At 43.3% G+C, this 15,823-nt stretch overlaps 1 gene segment (V, D, J or C); it reads left to right on the top strand.

Moving 5' to 3' along the window:
* The first annotated feature begins 417 nt into the window (after nt 1–417).
* The window catches only part of LOC137374177 (tyrosine-protein phosphatase non-receptor type substrate 1-like), an 89,133-nt gene continuing 73,727 nt past the window's right edge, over nt 418–15,823 (top strand). The window contains exon 1 of the C gene segment in view: nt 418–614.

Raw genomic sequence — 15,823 nt, 5'->3', positions numbered from 1 at the left:
GAAAGAATACAAAAAAAAATGTTACCCCACTGATCTCTCACTTCCTGTAGAATGCAAAAAACTGGGACTTGGTATTAAATTGCAGTTATCTGAGATTATATGCAGGAAACACATATCTAAACAAGTAAAGGGAGTAAAGCGCTTAGGTATAAATGGAATAAATGATCAGCTTGCAGCTAATGTATGTGCTATTTTGTAGTATCTGCACCTTTGTGATGTTTTTTGCAGCTTTAAAATGAATGTTCACTGTACATTGAGCTGTTCAAGATAAAGAGAACAGATAAATAGCACTTTTGGAACAATCCTAATCTGTGAGCTATGTGTATGAAGCTTTTAGTGCAATGCTGGAGGAGGAAGGAAGTAAACAAAATAATATTACATCACCGTTGCTCTAGTTTCACTGCAGCCCCTATCAAATGCAGTTTTAAAGGAAAATTTGAGCCCAACACATCTTGTGCATTTCTGCTACATGTAAACTACCTTCAACATCAAGACTTTAGAGCGATTCCTGGAGTTCGCAGAAAAGCTGTATTGAATTAACGGTCAACCAGTTGTTTCCTGTGTCTTTTTCTTCTTGGGTGCAGATAAAACAACTGGCACTGGAATTTAAAAGTGTAAGTAATATGTATTGGATTTATATTCTCATTGAATTTTGTGCCCATCTATCTGAGAGATATTAATATGTTGGCATGAGCGTGAGCAGCAAGTCTTGGCTGTAGCCTGTGCCAGATTCAAAGTAAACATCTTCTCCAATGAAATGAGTCATTTCCACTTTTTGCTGGTCACTGGGAGGCCACATTTGGAACAGTAAGCCAGGTTTTCTGACCATAGACAATGGATGATCATAAATTCTAGCCCGTTGTTTGCAATTTAGTGAACAATACTGTATCTTCAAAATTAGGGTGCATTTGACAACGCTTCAGAGAAAAGCAACAAGGATGATTGATTCCAGCATTTAAGGTTTTCAATTATTTTAGAGGAAACTTGCATTTGTATTCATTGGAAATTTTCATTTTTTTTTCAATCACTGAAAGGTTGGTGGTGCAATCGTGGCTTTCAATAGCGAATTGGGTAAGCACGTGAAGGGAAAGAAATTGTAGGTCTAAAATTGCTCCTGCAGAGAGCTGGCATGAGCTCAATGGACCAAATGGCCTCCTTCTGTATTGTAACCATTCTATGATTCTATTCCATGACTGGAGAGGGGAGGATTGGAGGTTTGAACCTCAGCTCAGCATCAAACCGGGAGTACATCATTAGATTGAGCCTGAAGGAACAGGCAGGGAGACTGATGGAGTCAGAACCAGAGACCTGTAGGTGCAGATAAAACCTAAACAAGATAACATCTGATACTAGCAATGCTGAGCTGTGGGAAATTTTGGCTCATTCACACTTACTGTTATACAAGAAAACAAACCAAGAGCATGAAAATGACTGAGATCTGTTAACTGAAAGTACGATAGTTGGACAAAACCATATAGATGAAGCAGATGAAGTTATTATCCTCCGGCACATGTTGTGCTGCCAGAGAAATATTTGATAATTCCATACAATAGTATTGCACACACTGCTTTCAAGGAAATAAGGAAGTCTGTAACTTGGTATGGTGAATAGGAATCTGATTAGTGCAATCTAGTTACAATCTACCAGTGTAAATGTGTCCAGCTGTTCCATAGCCACAACATACCAGGGTTCATGGGTAAAATATTACAAGATGTCTCTTGTCGCCTGGTCCTTGGGCAATGAAAGAATAATAACTGTGACAAACCTTAGCCTGTAATCTGTTCAAGTTTATTAAAAGCAAAAATTAACTAGCAGCAAGAAGTTAGAATAACACTGAACTTGGACCAGGATCTATAACACAGTTATAATTCTGCTGTCCATGTGATCTCAGAAGTCCAAGGGTGATTGACAGATAGATTATAGACAGTTGAACAAAGCTATTGAATTAAATTGATGGTTTCCAGACCTCATACTAGCTGTCAGATATAAATCCATTTGGACCTAAACCTTCATTGATTATTTTCAGAAGAAAGCAAGCAGACTATCCCCACAGCTTCAAGGGAGAGCTTCGCTGCAGAATATCAGAATATTGCATCTGTTCCTTTGTCGGGGTACTGTGGCTGCATTTCAACCGGGATAAATGTGTATTTTGCTGCAGTAAATAAACTGAAGCTGCCTAAACACCATATATACCTCCAAAGCTTTTATACTTGAAAATATGAAGACCTGCCACATTAAATAGGGCAGATTTCTGATATATCATGGTGGGAATGATTATCTTTGGTAATCAGTAAATGTCTGCACCGAACCTTCTGGAAGGTAAAGTGGTTGGGTAGGGTCCATGGTAGAATAGAATGTACATGGTCAATGGAAGGAGTAGAAAACAAATGTTCTTTCTACATTCCATATTTATTTATGCTGTAATAATGAGCTGTAAATTACATAAAAGCAAAATACTGCGGATGCTGGAAATCTGAAACAAAAACAAGAAATGCTGGAATCACTTAGCAGGTCTGGCGGCATCTGTGGAAAGAGAAGCAGAGTTAACGTTTCGGGCCAGTGACCCTTCTTCGGAACTGGGAATTACATCTGTGTAAGAATTCCTATAAAGTTATGTTCAAAGTTTCTAACTTTCTGCTTGCCAATTTGTGCCAAATTATGGGCGGTTTGGTACTGCAGTTTCTCACCTATAAGAAAGTACATAAAGATGGCTACAAATTCATTTTATATACAACAACAACATATATTTATCTAACTCCTTTAGTGTATTATGATGTCCCAAGGCACTTCACAGGAGCATAGGATCACGACAGCCAGTAGAGAGAGTATGTATCTCGTTAGTTTGGGATAAATTCAAGCCCACGTCCCAGAAAGCCAACCAGAGGCTTATTTTGAAGAAAGTTAAAAATAGTAGTCAAAATAATAGTAATGTAATGTACTATATGGAGGCAAGCTGTTTCTTTCTTTACATTGCATGCAGGTACATTTGTCATGAAATCTTTCTGAAATCCTGTACAAATGCTTGATTTGGTACATTTGACGGTATCTATTTGCTTTTGTTACTCATGCATTACTTTGTACCTTAACGCATAATGAATTATAAGGTTCTGTGATTCTGTTACAATATATTTGTAAGATATTAGTCATCTATAGTGTCTTGAATTGATGCACTATTAGGTTCATGGGAAAATAATTAATACAAATGTTCAAAAGTGTAAACACAAAATAACCTATCTATCACAAGCTAATATCCTGTGAATCACTGGAACTGTTAAACTTTAAAGAACTGCAGAACAGTTCTGAATTTACATATTTCAGCATAATGAAGATACCAGTGTTGATGAAAGCTCGTGCAAAGTACTATTGAGCAGATGGCAGCCCGACAAATGTTATATTTAGCTTACTCCAAATAGATTAAAAAAGCTGCTGAATCATATTATTTCTTAACTTGGTCTGAAGTGCTCTTACAATACTGCAATGAAGATATCTCTAATCAACACATAAGTTATAACTGATAAACAACATATGGCAAGAAAATCAAACAATTAGCAATGAAATGGTTGCAATGGATCCAGTGCAGTACTCTACATTCATTTTACACAATTCTTAAGTTCCTATTCCACAGGTGAGACTGTTGATATAATTTGCAGAAATTTTAAAGTAAACTTTAAGTAAACTTTAATGCTCAAGTCATTAGGTAGATGCATAAATGTAGAGCTAAAATCATAGAGATCTATGTCAAAAATCAAGATTTTGGAGTCAGATGTTGGAGTTTCTAAAATAATATACTTGATATTGTTAATGAGATTTGTGCACAAAGCAGAATATGCATAGATTTCAAACAGCTAAGATATGAGATGGGAAGTTAGAGTTAATTATATCAATGGATGATTTTATTTCTGTCCGATATTTTAACAGAAGTGTTAAACCATTTAAAATTAATTTATTTTATTCATCTTATTCATTTTGTAAGATTTCTGTACATGACTGTTGAATATATCGTATTTTAGCAGGAGCTGTTTATCTCATTATATTTAGTTATATCTAAGAGGCATCATTTGCAAGATTGTCATGCACTCCTGTCAAAGGCGTGTTTATCAAAATCAATTCAAATTTGGAAAAGGATAATACAGAACATGAAAACTGATGTACCTCCACAATCTGCTGCAATCATGTTAGAACCCAATTCAGAATCTTTCCACAAAATTAAGTATTAAGTATTAGTCGGGTTTATCAGTATGAATAAGGTTTATTAGCATTAGTAAGGTTTATTAATAGTAGTAAGGTTTATTAGTATTGTTAAAGGTATATTAGCAATAGTAAGGTTTATTAGCAGTAGCAAGGTTATTAATTAACAGATAATGGAATGACAGTGCTGCTCTAACCTCTGGAGTGCACACCCTGTGCTATGTGGGAACTCCAGGATACTTCTTGTATCTTGGATAACCATATATGCAGGAAGTGATGCCAGTTGAGAGTAGGCAGGAAGAAAGGGAATGGGTGACCGTCAGACAGTCAAGAAGAAACAGACAGGTAGTGGAGGAGATCCCTGAATGCATCTTACTCTCCAACAGGTATTCAGTTCTGACTACTGAGGAAAGTGATGGTTCATCTGGGGAGTGCAGCCAGAGCCAAGGCCATGGCACCACTAGTGGCTCTGCTCTACAGGAGAGTACAAGGAAGACGGGAAGAGCAATAGTGAAAGGAAATTCAATAGTCAGGGGAACAGATAGACATTTCTGTGGCCACAGATGTGAATTCAGGATGGTGTGTTGCCTCCCTGGTGCCAAGGTCAAAGATGTCATTGAACGGCTGCAAAGCACCCTGAGGGAGGAGGGTGAACAACCAGCAGTCATGGTCCACATTGGTGTCAATGACATAGATAGGAAGAGGGATGTGGTCCTGCAGAAAGAGTTTAGTGAGCTAGGTAAGAGATTAGCAAGCAAGACTTCAAAAGTAGTAATCTCCGGATTACTCCCAGTACCACGCGCAAGTGAGTATAGAAATAGGAGGATAGTGCAGATGAATACGTGGCTGGAAAGCTGATGCAGGAGGGAGGGCTTTAGATTGCTGGGACACTGAAACCAGTCCTGGAGAAGGTGGGACCTGTACAGGCCGGGCGGGTTGCACCTGAACAGAGTTGGGACAAATCTCCTTGTGGGGTGCCAGCATTCGCCAGAGCTGGCGGGCAGCCATAAAGACAGGGCTAAATTGTGGCGAGTCGAAGAGACTTAGTAGTTGGCAGGAAAAAAGACAGAGGCGCAAGGGGAGAGCCAACTGTGCAACAGCCCCAACAAACAAATTTCTCTGCAGCACCTGTGGAAGAGCCTGTCACTCCAGAATTGGCCTTTATAGCCACTCCAGGCGCTGCTTCACAAACCACTGACCACCTCCAGGCGCGTATCCATTGTCTCTCGAGATAAGGAGGCCCAAAAGAAAAAGAAAGAAAGAATTGGGAAGGGTTTAAACTAACTTGGCAGGGGTATGGGAACCAGTAGAGAATATCAGACAGGAATACCAAGGTGCGCAGAATACTGGGAGAGATAGATAGCACTAGAGTAGGGAATAGTAAGTTATTAGGTGGGGTCAGAGTAAGGGAGAAAGTAATAAAGTCTAAATCAGGATTAATGTGCATGTACTCGCATGCACGGAGTGTTGCCAATTAGACTGATGAGTAACAGGTGCAGACTGACATGTGGAAATATGATGTTGTGCCTATATCGGAGACCTGGCTCAAAGAAGGGCAGGACTGGGTGTTAAATATTCCTGGATACAAGGTATTCAGGAAAGGGAAAAAAGGGGGAGGGGTGGCAGTATTGATTAAGGAGAGCATTGCAGTGCTGGAGAAAGAGGATGTCCCAGAGGGGTCGAGGACAGAATCTATTTGGCTAGAGCTAAGGAACAAAAATGGTGTTGTCTATAGGCGACCAGCTCGTGGGAAGGATGTAGAGGAACAAATTTGCAATGAAATTACAGAGAGGTGCAAAAATTATAATGGGGGACTTGAATTATCCAAACATAGACTGGGATAGTAGTAGTGTAAAGGGCAGTGAGGGGCAAGAGTTCCTAGATGTGTTCAGGAAAATTTTCTACGGTAGTATGTTTCGAATCCAATGAGAAAGGAGGCACTGCTAGAACTGGTTCTTGGGAATGAGGTGGGCCAGGTGGATTAAGTGTCAGTAGGAGAACATTTAGGGGACTCTGATCATTGTATCATAAGGTTTAGGCTGACTGTGGAAAAGGACAAAGAACGATCCAGAGTAAGATTAATTAACTGGGGGAAAGCCGACTTCAATGGGGTAAGAACAGATCTGGGACGAATAAATTAGAGTCAAAGCTTGGCAGGAAAAATTGTAGCTGAACAATGGGCTACCTTCAAAGAAGAAGTAGTTCGGGCACAGTCATGGTATGTTCCCTCGTAGGGGAAAATTAGGGTAAACAAATCCAGAGCTCCCCGGATGACAGAATAGAGGTTAAGATAAAGAAGAAAAAGTGTGCTTACAACAGATGCCAGACAGAAAACCTATAGAGAACCAGACTGAATATAGAAGGTTCAGAGGGGAAGTGAAAAGGCAAATGAGAGAAGCAAAGAGAAAGTATGAAAAATGACTGGCAGTTAACATAAAAGGGAATCCCAAAGTTTTCTATGGACATATAAATATTAAAAGGGTGCTAAAAGGAGGAGTGGGGCTGATTAGGGACCAAAAAGGGGATTTGTGCATGGAGGCAGAGGGCGTAGCTGAGGTATTAAATGAATACTTTGTTCTCTGTCTTTACTAAGGAAGAAGATGCAACCCAGGCAATGATGAAAGAGGAGGTAAAGAGGAGAGTTTAAGATTGGTAAGGAGGAGGTATTGGATAGACTGTCTGTACCTAAAGTGAATAAGGCACCAGGACTGGATGAGATGCATCTAAGGATACTGAGGGAAGTGAGAATGGAAATTGAGGAGGCACTGGCCGTAATTTTTCAGTTTTCCTTAGACACGGTGGTGGTGCTAGCTGTCTGGAGAATTGCAAACGTTACACCCTTGTTCAAAAAAGTGTGTAAAGATAAGCCCACAACTATAGGCCAGTCAGTTTAACTTCGGTGGTGGGAAAATTCTAGAAAGAATAATTCAGGACAAAATTAATAGTCATATGGAGAAATGTGGGTTAATTAAAGAAAGCCAGCATAGATTTCTTAAGGGAAATTCATGTTTAACTACCTTGCTGGAGTTTTTTGAAGAGGTTACAGAGAGGGTTGATGAGGGCAATGCAGTTGATGTGATGGACATGGACTTCCAAATGGCATTTGATACAGTGCTGCACAACAGATTTGTGAGCAAAGTTATAGCTTGTGGAATAAATGGGACAGTAGCAGCATGGATATGAAATTGGCTGAGTGACAGGAAACAAAGAGTAGTGGTTAATGGATCTTTTTCGGGCTGGAGGAGGATTTGTAATGGAGTTCCCCAGGGATCAGTGTTGGGACCCTTGCTTTTCCTGACATATATTAATGACCTAGACCTTGGTGTACAGGGCACAATTTCAAACTTTGCAGATGATACAAAACTTGGAAGCATTGTGAACTGTGAGGAGGATAGTGTAGAACGTCAAAAGGACATAAACAAGTTGGTGGAATGGGCAGACAAGTGGCAGTTGATGTTCAATGCAGAGAAATTTGAAGTGATACATTTTGGTAGGAAGAACATGGATAGACAATATAAAATAAAGGGTACATTTCTAAAGGGAGCAGAGGGACCTGGGTATATATGTGCATAAGTCACTGAAAGTGGCAGGACAGGTTGAGAGAGTGACGAATAAAGCATACAGTATCCTGGGCTTTATTAATAGGGGCATAGAGTACAAGAGCAAGGAGGTTGTGTTGAACATGTATAAGACACTAGTTTGGCCTCAGCTGGAGTATTGTGTCCAGTTCTGGGTTTCGTGCTTTCGGAAGGATGTGAAAACATTAGAGAGGGTGCAGAAAAGATTCACGAGAATGATTCCAGGGATAAGGTACTTCAGTTATGCAGATAGATTGGAGAAGTTGGGACTGTTTTCTTTGGAGAAGAGAAGGCTGAGAGGTGATTTGATGGAGGTATTCAAAATCATGAGGCATCTGGACAGAGTAGATAGGATCGAGAACAAGAGGGCACAGTTTTAAAGTAATTGGTAAAAGAAGCAAAAGCGACATGAGGAAAAGCTTTTTCACGCAGCGTGTGGTTAAGATCTAGAATGCACTGCCTGAGAGTGTAGTGGTGGCAGGTTCAATTGAGGCATTCAAAAGAGAATTAGACAATTATATGAAAAGGAAGAATGTGCAGAGTTATGGGGAGAAGGCGGGGGAGTGGCACTCGGTGAAATGCTCATTTGGAGAGCCGGTGCGGACACAATGGCCCAAATAGCCTCCTTCTGTGCTGTAACAATTCTGTGATTCAGTGATGTGTAATGGAAATCAGTTCAAATGCAATGAAAAATTAGAAGGCGTGCAATGACACTGAGAACTGAAAATCAACATTTCATCATTATAAATGCTATTCTCTGTGAGGGTTGTAATGCTGTCTGCAGAGCAAAAAATAAGCAAAAAACTTATGATCATCAAACAGGTAAGAGATCTCGTTGTGATAAAGTCAGGGGTCAGTTTCAGCCTCATGAATGTTGACATTCCATGGCACTACTGAGGGAGTGCTGCATCGTTGGAAGTGCTGTCCTTTGGATGAGATGTTAAACCAAGAGCCCATCTCAGGTGGACTTAGAACATGACTTGGAGCTATTCAAAAGAAAAGCAACAAGCTCTTCTGGAATGAAAACAGAAAATGTTGGAACTACTCAGCAGGTCAGTGGCATCCATGGAAAGAGAAACAGAGTTAACTTTTTAGGTCGATGACCTTTCACCAGAACTGGGAAAAAGTTAAAGATATAATAGATTTTAAGCACGTGAAAGAGGGGAGGGTGGGAAAAAGAACAAAAGGGAAGGTCTGTGATAGGGTGGAAGACAGGAGAGGTAAAATAACAAAAGAGTTGGTGGTGCAGGGCCAAAGAGAGTGATAATGGGACAAGTAAAGAAACAAAAGTTGAGCTTGATTTTATTGAGGTCCCAACACAGGATCGGTGGTGAGGGTTGGTTGGAAGATGGTAGAGAAGCAGCCTGCCACAGAGCCCCACGCCAGGAGTGCTGGGCCCGATCTTCTCGGCAGCAGCAAGGCTCCGTGGCAGCACCCCACCGCCGGGTAATGGGACCCAACTTTGAATATATAAATTAAGAAAATGAATACATTTAAATAAAATTGTCAGCGATCTTACCTGCTACACGGGATCTTCCGAGTGGCGGCTGGGACTCATGCGCCTTTACTTTCCCGCCCAGGGAAACTGGCGCCACCAAGGTGGAGAAGGCGGGGTGGTACTTAGAATTTTCTGTGTAGTTGGTGGGGGGAGGGTATGGGGTCAAATACACATTAATAGTGCAGGGGAGGGGGCAAAGGGGTGACCTCTGAACTTTGAACAGTTTGTGGGTGGGAGGGGAATGTCAACTCTTGCATGTAAGTCTTTTGGGGGTAGGAGAGGGCAACTAATATACGTAAGTGTTATTGGGGGGGTATGGTTTGAAATATTTAAATTTAGCGGCAGGTCTGGCTGTCCTTTCAAAATGGTGCCAGTGCCTGCGCACAGCCAGTTGACACTGTTGCCGGCATTGCAGAGCCTGTCCCCACCACGTCATTGGGTGGGGGGGACGAGGGGCGGCCCGAATGCCGTATTATCTTGAGCCACTGTGCAGTAGATCATGACAGCATGGTGGCCCGCACATGGGGGCCGCCACTTTTTTGCCTGCCACCGCTTCAAGTGGCGGGAGAATAAAATTAAGTCCAATATGTCTAGAGGTTCTGATGAAAGATCACTGACCTGAAACGATAACTCTGCTTCTCTCTCCACAGACAGCTGAGAGGTTTGAAACCATCCAGGGCAAAGCAGCCAGCTTGATTGGCATCACATCCACCACCTTAAACATTCATTCCCTCTACCACCAGTGCGCAGTGGCAGCAGTGTTTACCATCTACAAGATGCACTGCAGCAACTCACCAAGGCTCCTTAGACAGCATCTTCCAAACTCGCGACCTGTACCATGTATAAGAACAAGGACAGCAGATGCACGGGAACAGTCTACCATCCACTGTTATGTAAGGGTGGTCACTGAGGCTCTCTATTCAAAGAGAGCTAAATACATTTCTTTCACCCTTGCCAGAGTCAAGCAGGCAGAACAAGCATGTGACTTCCCTAGGATTCTCATGGTGCAGGGTGCCATTGACTGCACACATATTGTTTTGCGAGCATGGCATGCCAACTCCGCCCTATACTTCATTTGAAGGGATTCCACTCCTTCAACGTCAAGCTGGCATGCAACTGTAGGCAGCGAATCATGCAGGTCAAAACTGATATCCTGGCAGTTGTCATGATGTCTTAATTCTGCAGCAGTCTGCTGTTCCAACTGCATTAGAGCCACCATGACAAACCAAGACTGTGAGATTTTACAAATTTCTCCAGCTTCAGCCTGGAAGGAGACAGACACATAAAAATTAATCACCACGGTAACCTTCATAGCAACTGGCAAGGTGGTCCATGCCCTGCTCTGAAGTTGTAGCGATGGTTGTAGCAGATGGCAGATGTCAGTGAGGACCTTCTTACTAAAGCGTAGACTTTGCATACATTGTTCCTCACAGAGGTTCAGGAAGGAGAATGGCCTCCTGCTGAAAGCCCTTTTCCCCCTCTTCCTTCTCCCTCTTCTGGCAGTTTGTCATGCTCTCTGTGGCCTCTGTTTATTTTTGCATTAAGCGATAAGGGCTATCTGCTTATGACTCTGATGTGCAGCCCACATACAATGAAGGTATAAAAGCAAAATACTGCGGATGCTGGAAATCTGAAACAAAAACAAGAAATGCTGGATTCACTCAGCAGGTCTGGCAGCATCTGTGGAAAGAGAAGCAGAGTTAACGTTTCGGGTCAGTGACCCTTCTTCGGAACTGACAAGTACAATGAAGGTATTGCTGTTACAGATGTGATAGAGCAGACATTGGAGTGCTGAAGCAATGGGCCGAATTTTTTGGGGGACCTTGAAGTCAGGCCATGGGGACTGAAAGTGGGTGGCAATCCCACTCCAGCAGGCAGTGGGATCCTGGGGTGACATTTTGCCACCAGTGGCCAATTAGCAGGCCACTGCCGGGGCTGCCATCCAATTGAGAATGGTGGCCCACCCCCCAAGAGCTGCCAGCCCAATCAGAGAGCCAGCAGATCAGCAGACTCAACAGTGTCACCTGTTGCGGTGACCAGTGCTGAGGCTGCAGCTCCAGGATGAGGGCGGCTCAATGGCAAGGCGCCCTCGATGCTACATAAGTGTCTTTGGGGAAGCCAGGGCCAGTAAGGCAGGCCCGGTGTTCGGGGGCGGGGGTTGGTGGTTATTATGGCAGCAGGGCCTTCAGCATGGTGGTGAACATTGTTTTTAGGGGGCCCCCTCTGAGCGTCCATTAAGGAGTGATCCCTGGGAACATGCAAGGAGGCTGCCAGGGTTTACCTGGTGGTCCTCCCACCCGGCGGTGGGACCTTCCAAAGTGGGCAAAATACCACGGGGGGAGAGGGGAATGACCCTTAATTGGGCCATTAAGTGACTCAATTGCACCCCCCCCCCCCCACCCGGCAGTGGGCAGCTGCTTCGCTAGGGTTTCTGCCGCTGGCAATATGCCATGGCCACAGGAAGACATCGGGTTCCCTTCCCGACACCTTCCCCATTCATATTGCCAGTCCTCTCCTCTCCCTGTCAGTCTCCAATGGGCTGGCAAAATTCAGCCCAACATTTCCACTGTCTGGAGTGATCTGGAGAAGCCCTGCAGTACCCAGCAGAGTGGGTGTCAAAATTTGTGGTGGTCTGCCAGATGCTGCACAAACTCGCATTACTAGAATTGTTGAGGTGCCGCCCCAGGGGAGTGTCCACCTTGTCCTGTAAGAGAGTCTAGTGGCGCAATTGGTGGGATATGGCAATTGAAGATGTATTCACTGACATCAACCATTTGTGCGAGATCCTTATACTTCTTGCAGCACTGTATCCAAGTCCTTGACTCCTGGCAATGATCTCCATGGTTATCTGCTTCCAATGCCTTTTGACTGTGTGTCTGGAGGGCCTCCATGCCTCCTGCAGCTACTGGCTATCTCTCCTCCTTTCCACCTCCTACCTCAAGGCTTGCAGTACAGCATCCAAAAACCTTGAAGCCCACTCTCTCCCCTGTTCTGTAATGCTTCAACATTTCTTAGGTCAGATTCTCTTCAATCTTGACTCCCAGCGCTTGTTCCAGTCGCAATGCACCTTCCCTTTAAGAGGTGTTTGCTAGCTTTAAGCAATGCAAACTAACTTTAAGTGGTGCTACCCACTAAAGATATTGGCCCCTGCTTATGTGTCCAGCCAATGAACAGCGAGGTTAGCGCTGGCTCAATGCAGAGGTCATTCAAATGAACAGGCAGCACAAAGTTAGCATGTTGCCTCCATTGTAATCAGTGGGCGTGGATTAATCGCACATCATGATTACCCCCACCCGTTTACGGGGGTTATCCAGTTTAGTCCCAGAGAACCTCATGCACCTCAACCTATTTTGCATCCCATTGTCGGTCATGCTTTTTTCCCTCATCCATCACATAAAGAGATTGCCATTGAGAAATTCATTGATGGCAAGAACTGTGCTGCAGACACAAAAACCAAATGACAGAAAAGCTAATGAGAACCTAATACTAGGAATTAAAATGACTAACTACAAAAGTGGAACATAAATGACCCCAAAACTGTAAAAATATATTTTTGGCCCTTTGAATGTGCTTACCTGTACTGCCCAGTGTCTAACAACCCCAGACGCCCAAATACAATGTATTCATTTGGTAATAGACATGATGTTAAGGTCAGATAAAGATGACTGAGGTCATAAGAGTGCCCTCCAGGCATATGCTCAGGAGGCAGTGGGAAGAAATAGCAGAGGATGTCAATGCCAGGATTGCTTTTTGAACATGGATGCCATGAAGGAAGAATTTTAACAATCTGACTTGAGTTGTCAAGGTGAGTGACTTCATCTTTAAATGACATATCCTACCAACTGCACAAGTAGCCTCATGCACTTCTCAATTCACTACACTCCCATCACTCACATACCAACAATCTCCATCAATCAGTACTCAACCCTTCATTCATACATACAAGCCTTACACCCACAACTCACAGCTCGCACACACTGGCAACTATTCAACCATGTCAGCCATATCACCCAAACATATTGCACGACAATTACTGACACACTTCCCTCTTCCTTGCAGAAGTTGGATGTAGCAAAGAACTGGAAGAAAACAAGTGTTTTAACAACCATTGCAGGAGACGGTGCTGGCCATCATTGACATTGCTGTGGCCATTGCCACTGGCAGCAATGAAGCCATTGAGAATGAGGATATTTGCATACCCAATATGCCTTCTCTTGTCCTGCCTCTCCTCAGCCCTCAATCTCTTCTGAGTGAGAGGCTGCAGAGGGTGCAAGCATACATTTTTTACTGTCTCCTCTCCCCTCACCACAACCCTATCCTTGTCCCTTTTTTATTTCAGATACCCAAGAACTGAAATACTCCCAGGCAGAGGAGGAAAAAGCAGAAACAGTGAAGCTAAAGAGACAACATCACTTGATCTGACACTTGCAACCACAAGCCCACATTATTGTTTATATTTTAGAGGGTAGGATTACAGGAGGGACCTACACATGGTGAGACACCAGACAAAGTGAGCAGGGGCCAGGGTGGGGTGTAAGACTTGAGTCTATTATTTCTGGCTTCGACATGAGAATTATGAAAATAATGGAATACTCTCAAAAATTCAGTTAGATATCAAACTTTATTAGATTAATTTGGATATCAAGCACACGACTTCTACTCTTCTAATACTGTATTATGGGCTATTTAACACTTACAATAAATTGCTCAAAACATGAAGCAAGTGAAATACATACAATCACCCATAAATGGTCAACTTCATGGCGACTGCAGTCTTCCTAGTGACTGACAAGGCCACTCTTCCCTTCAGTCACAAGTTTCTTTAAGTGTTTCTTTTATACCTTTATTTTAAGGAGGGACACGGTATCATACTGACAGACTTATGGTCCAATTGGCATTTGTCTGAAGCCAAAATGTCTAATGAAATACTGAATTCTTTGATTGACCCATGGAATTAAAAGCCTGCTTCCAATTTCCACCCTTCTCTCACCTTTACATGGTCCATCTCTGACACTTCCCTTCCCTTCCTCGACTTCTCTGTCTCCATCTCTGGGGATAGGTTGTCTACCAATATCCATTATAAGCCCACTGACTCCCACAGCTACCTCGACTACACTTCTTCACACCCTACCTCCTGTAAGGACTCCATTCCATTCTCCCAGTTTCTCCGTCTCCGACGCATCTGCTCTGATGATGCTACCTTCCATGACGGTGCTTCTGATATGACCTCCTTTTTCCTCAACCGAGGATTTCCCCCCACTGTGGTTGACAGGGCCCTCAACCGTGTCCGACCCATTCCCCGCACCTCTACCCTCACCCCTTCCCCTCCCTCCCAGAACCGTGACAGGGTTCCCCTTGTCCTCACTTTTCATCCCACCAGCTTCCATATCCAAAGGATCATCCTCCGCCATTTTTGCCACCTCCAGCGTGATGCCACTACCAGTCGCATCTTCCCCTCCCTTCCCCTGTCAGCATTCCGAAGGGATCGTTCCCTCCGCGACACCCTGGTCCACTCCTCCATTACCCCCACCACCTCGTCCCCGTCCCAGGGCACCTTCCCTTGCAATCGCAGGAGGTGTAATACCTGCCCATTTACCTCCTCTCTCCTCACTATCCCAGGCCCCAAACACTCCTTTCAGGTGAAGCAGCGATTTACTTGTACTTCTTTCAATGTAGTATACTGTATTCGCTGCTCACAGTGTGGTCTCCTCTACATTGGGGAGACCAAGCGCAGACTGGGTGACCGCTTTGCGGAACATCTCCGCTCAGTCCGCAAGCAGGACCCTGAGCTTCCGGTTGCTTGCCATTTCAACACTCCCCCCTGCTCTCATGCTCACATCTCTGTCATGGGATTGCTGCAGTGTTCCAGTGAACATCAACGCAAGCTCGAGGAACAGCATCTCATCTACCTATTAGGCACACTACAGCCTGCCGGACTGAACATTGAGTTCAATAATTTCAGAGCATGACAGCCCCCCACTTTACTTTCATTTTTAGTCATTTTTAGTTATTTTTTCTTCCTTTTTTTTACTTTCCTTTTTACATTTTTTACAATCTTTTTTTGCATTTATTTCATTTCATCTTAGTTTGTTCAGTTTGCTTACCCACTGTTTTTTTCAGGTTGTTTTTCTTCAGGTTTGCACTTGCTGCTGTTCAATATTCAGTATATTCACACCTAATCTGTACTAATGCTTTGTCTTTCAACACACCATTAACATATTGTTTGCCTTTGCTCCGTGACCTTTTGGTCAGCTATGTGGCCTGGTCCAATCTGCACCTTCTCCTTTGTTATCTCTTGCCCAACCCCCACCTCACTTGTTTATAATCCGTGACTTTTCTAATATTTGTCAGTTCTGAAGAAGGGTCACTGACCCGAAACGTTAACTCTGCTTCTCTTTCCACAGATGCTGCCAGACCTGCTGAGTGATTCCAGCATTTCTTGTTTTTGTTTTCAATTAAAAGCCATCCTGACACTGCCCCTCTTTCTTATACTTTCTTCAGTAATTTCCATCATGTGAAGACTGCTGCAACAGTTAGGGTTATGGATTGGTTGGATAGC

This window comes from Heterodontus francisci, chromosome 10 (genome assembly GCF_036365525.1).
Source record: "Heterodontus francisci isolate sHetFra1 chromosome 10, sHetFra1.hap1, whole genome shotgun sequence".
Taxonomy (NCBI): domain Eukaryota; kingdom Metazoa; phylum Chordata; class Chondrichthyes; order Heterodontiformes; family Heterodontidae; genus Heterodontus; species Heterodontus francisci.
The sequence above is the reverse complement of the archived record's forward strand: the minus strand, read 5'-3'. Positions and strand labels throughout refer to the sequence as shown.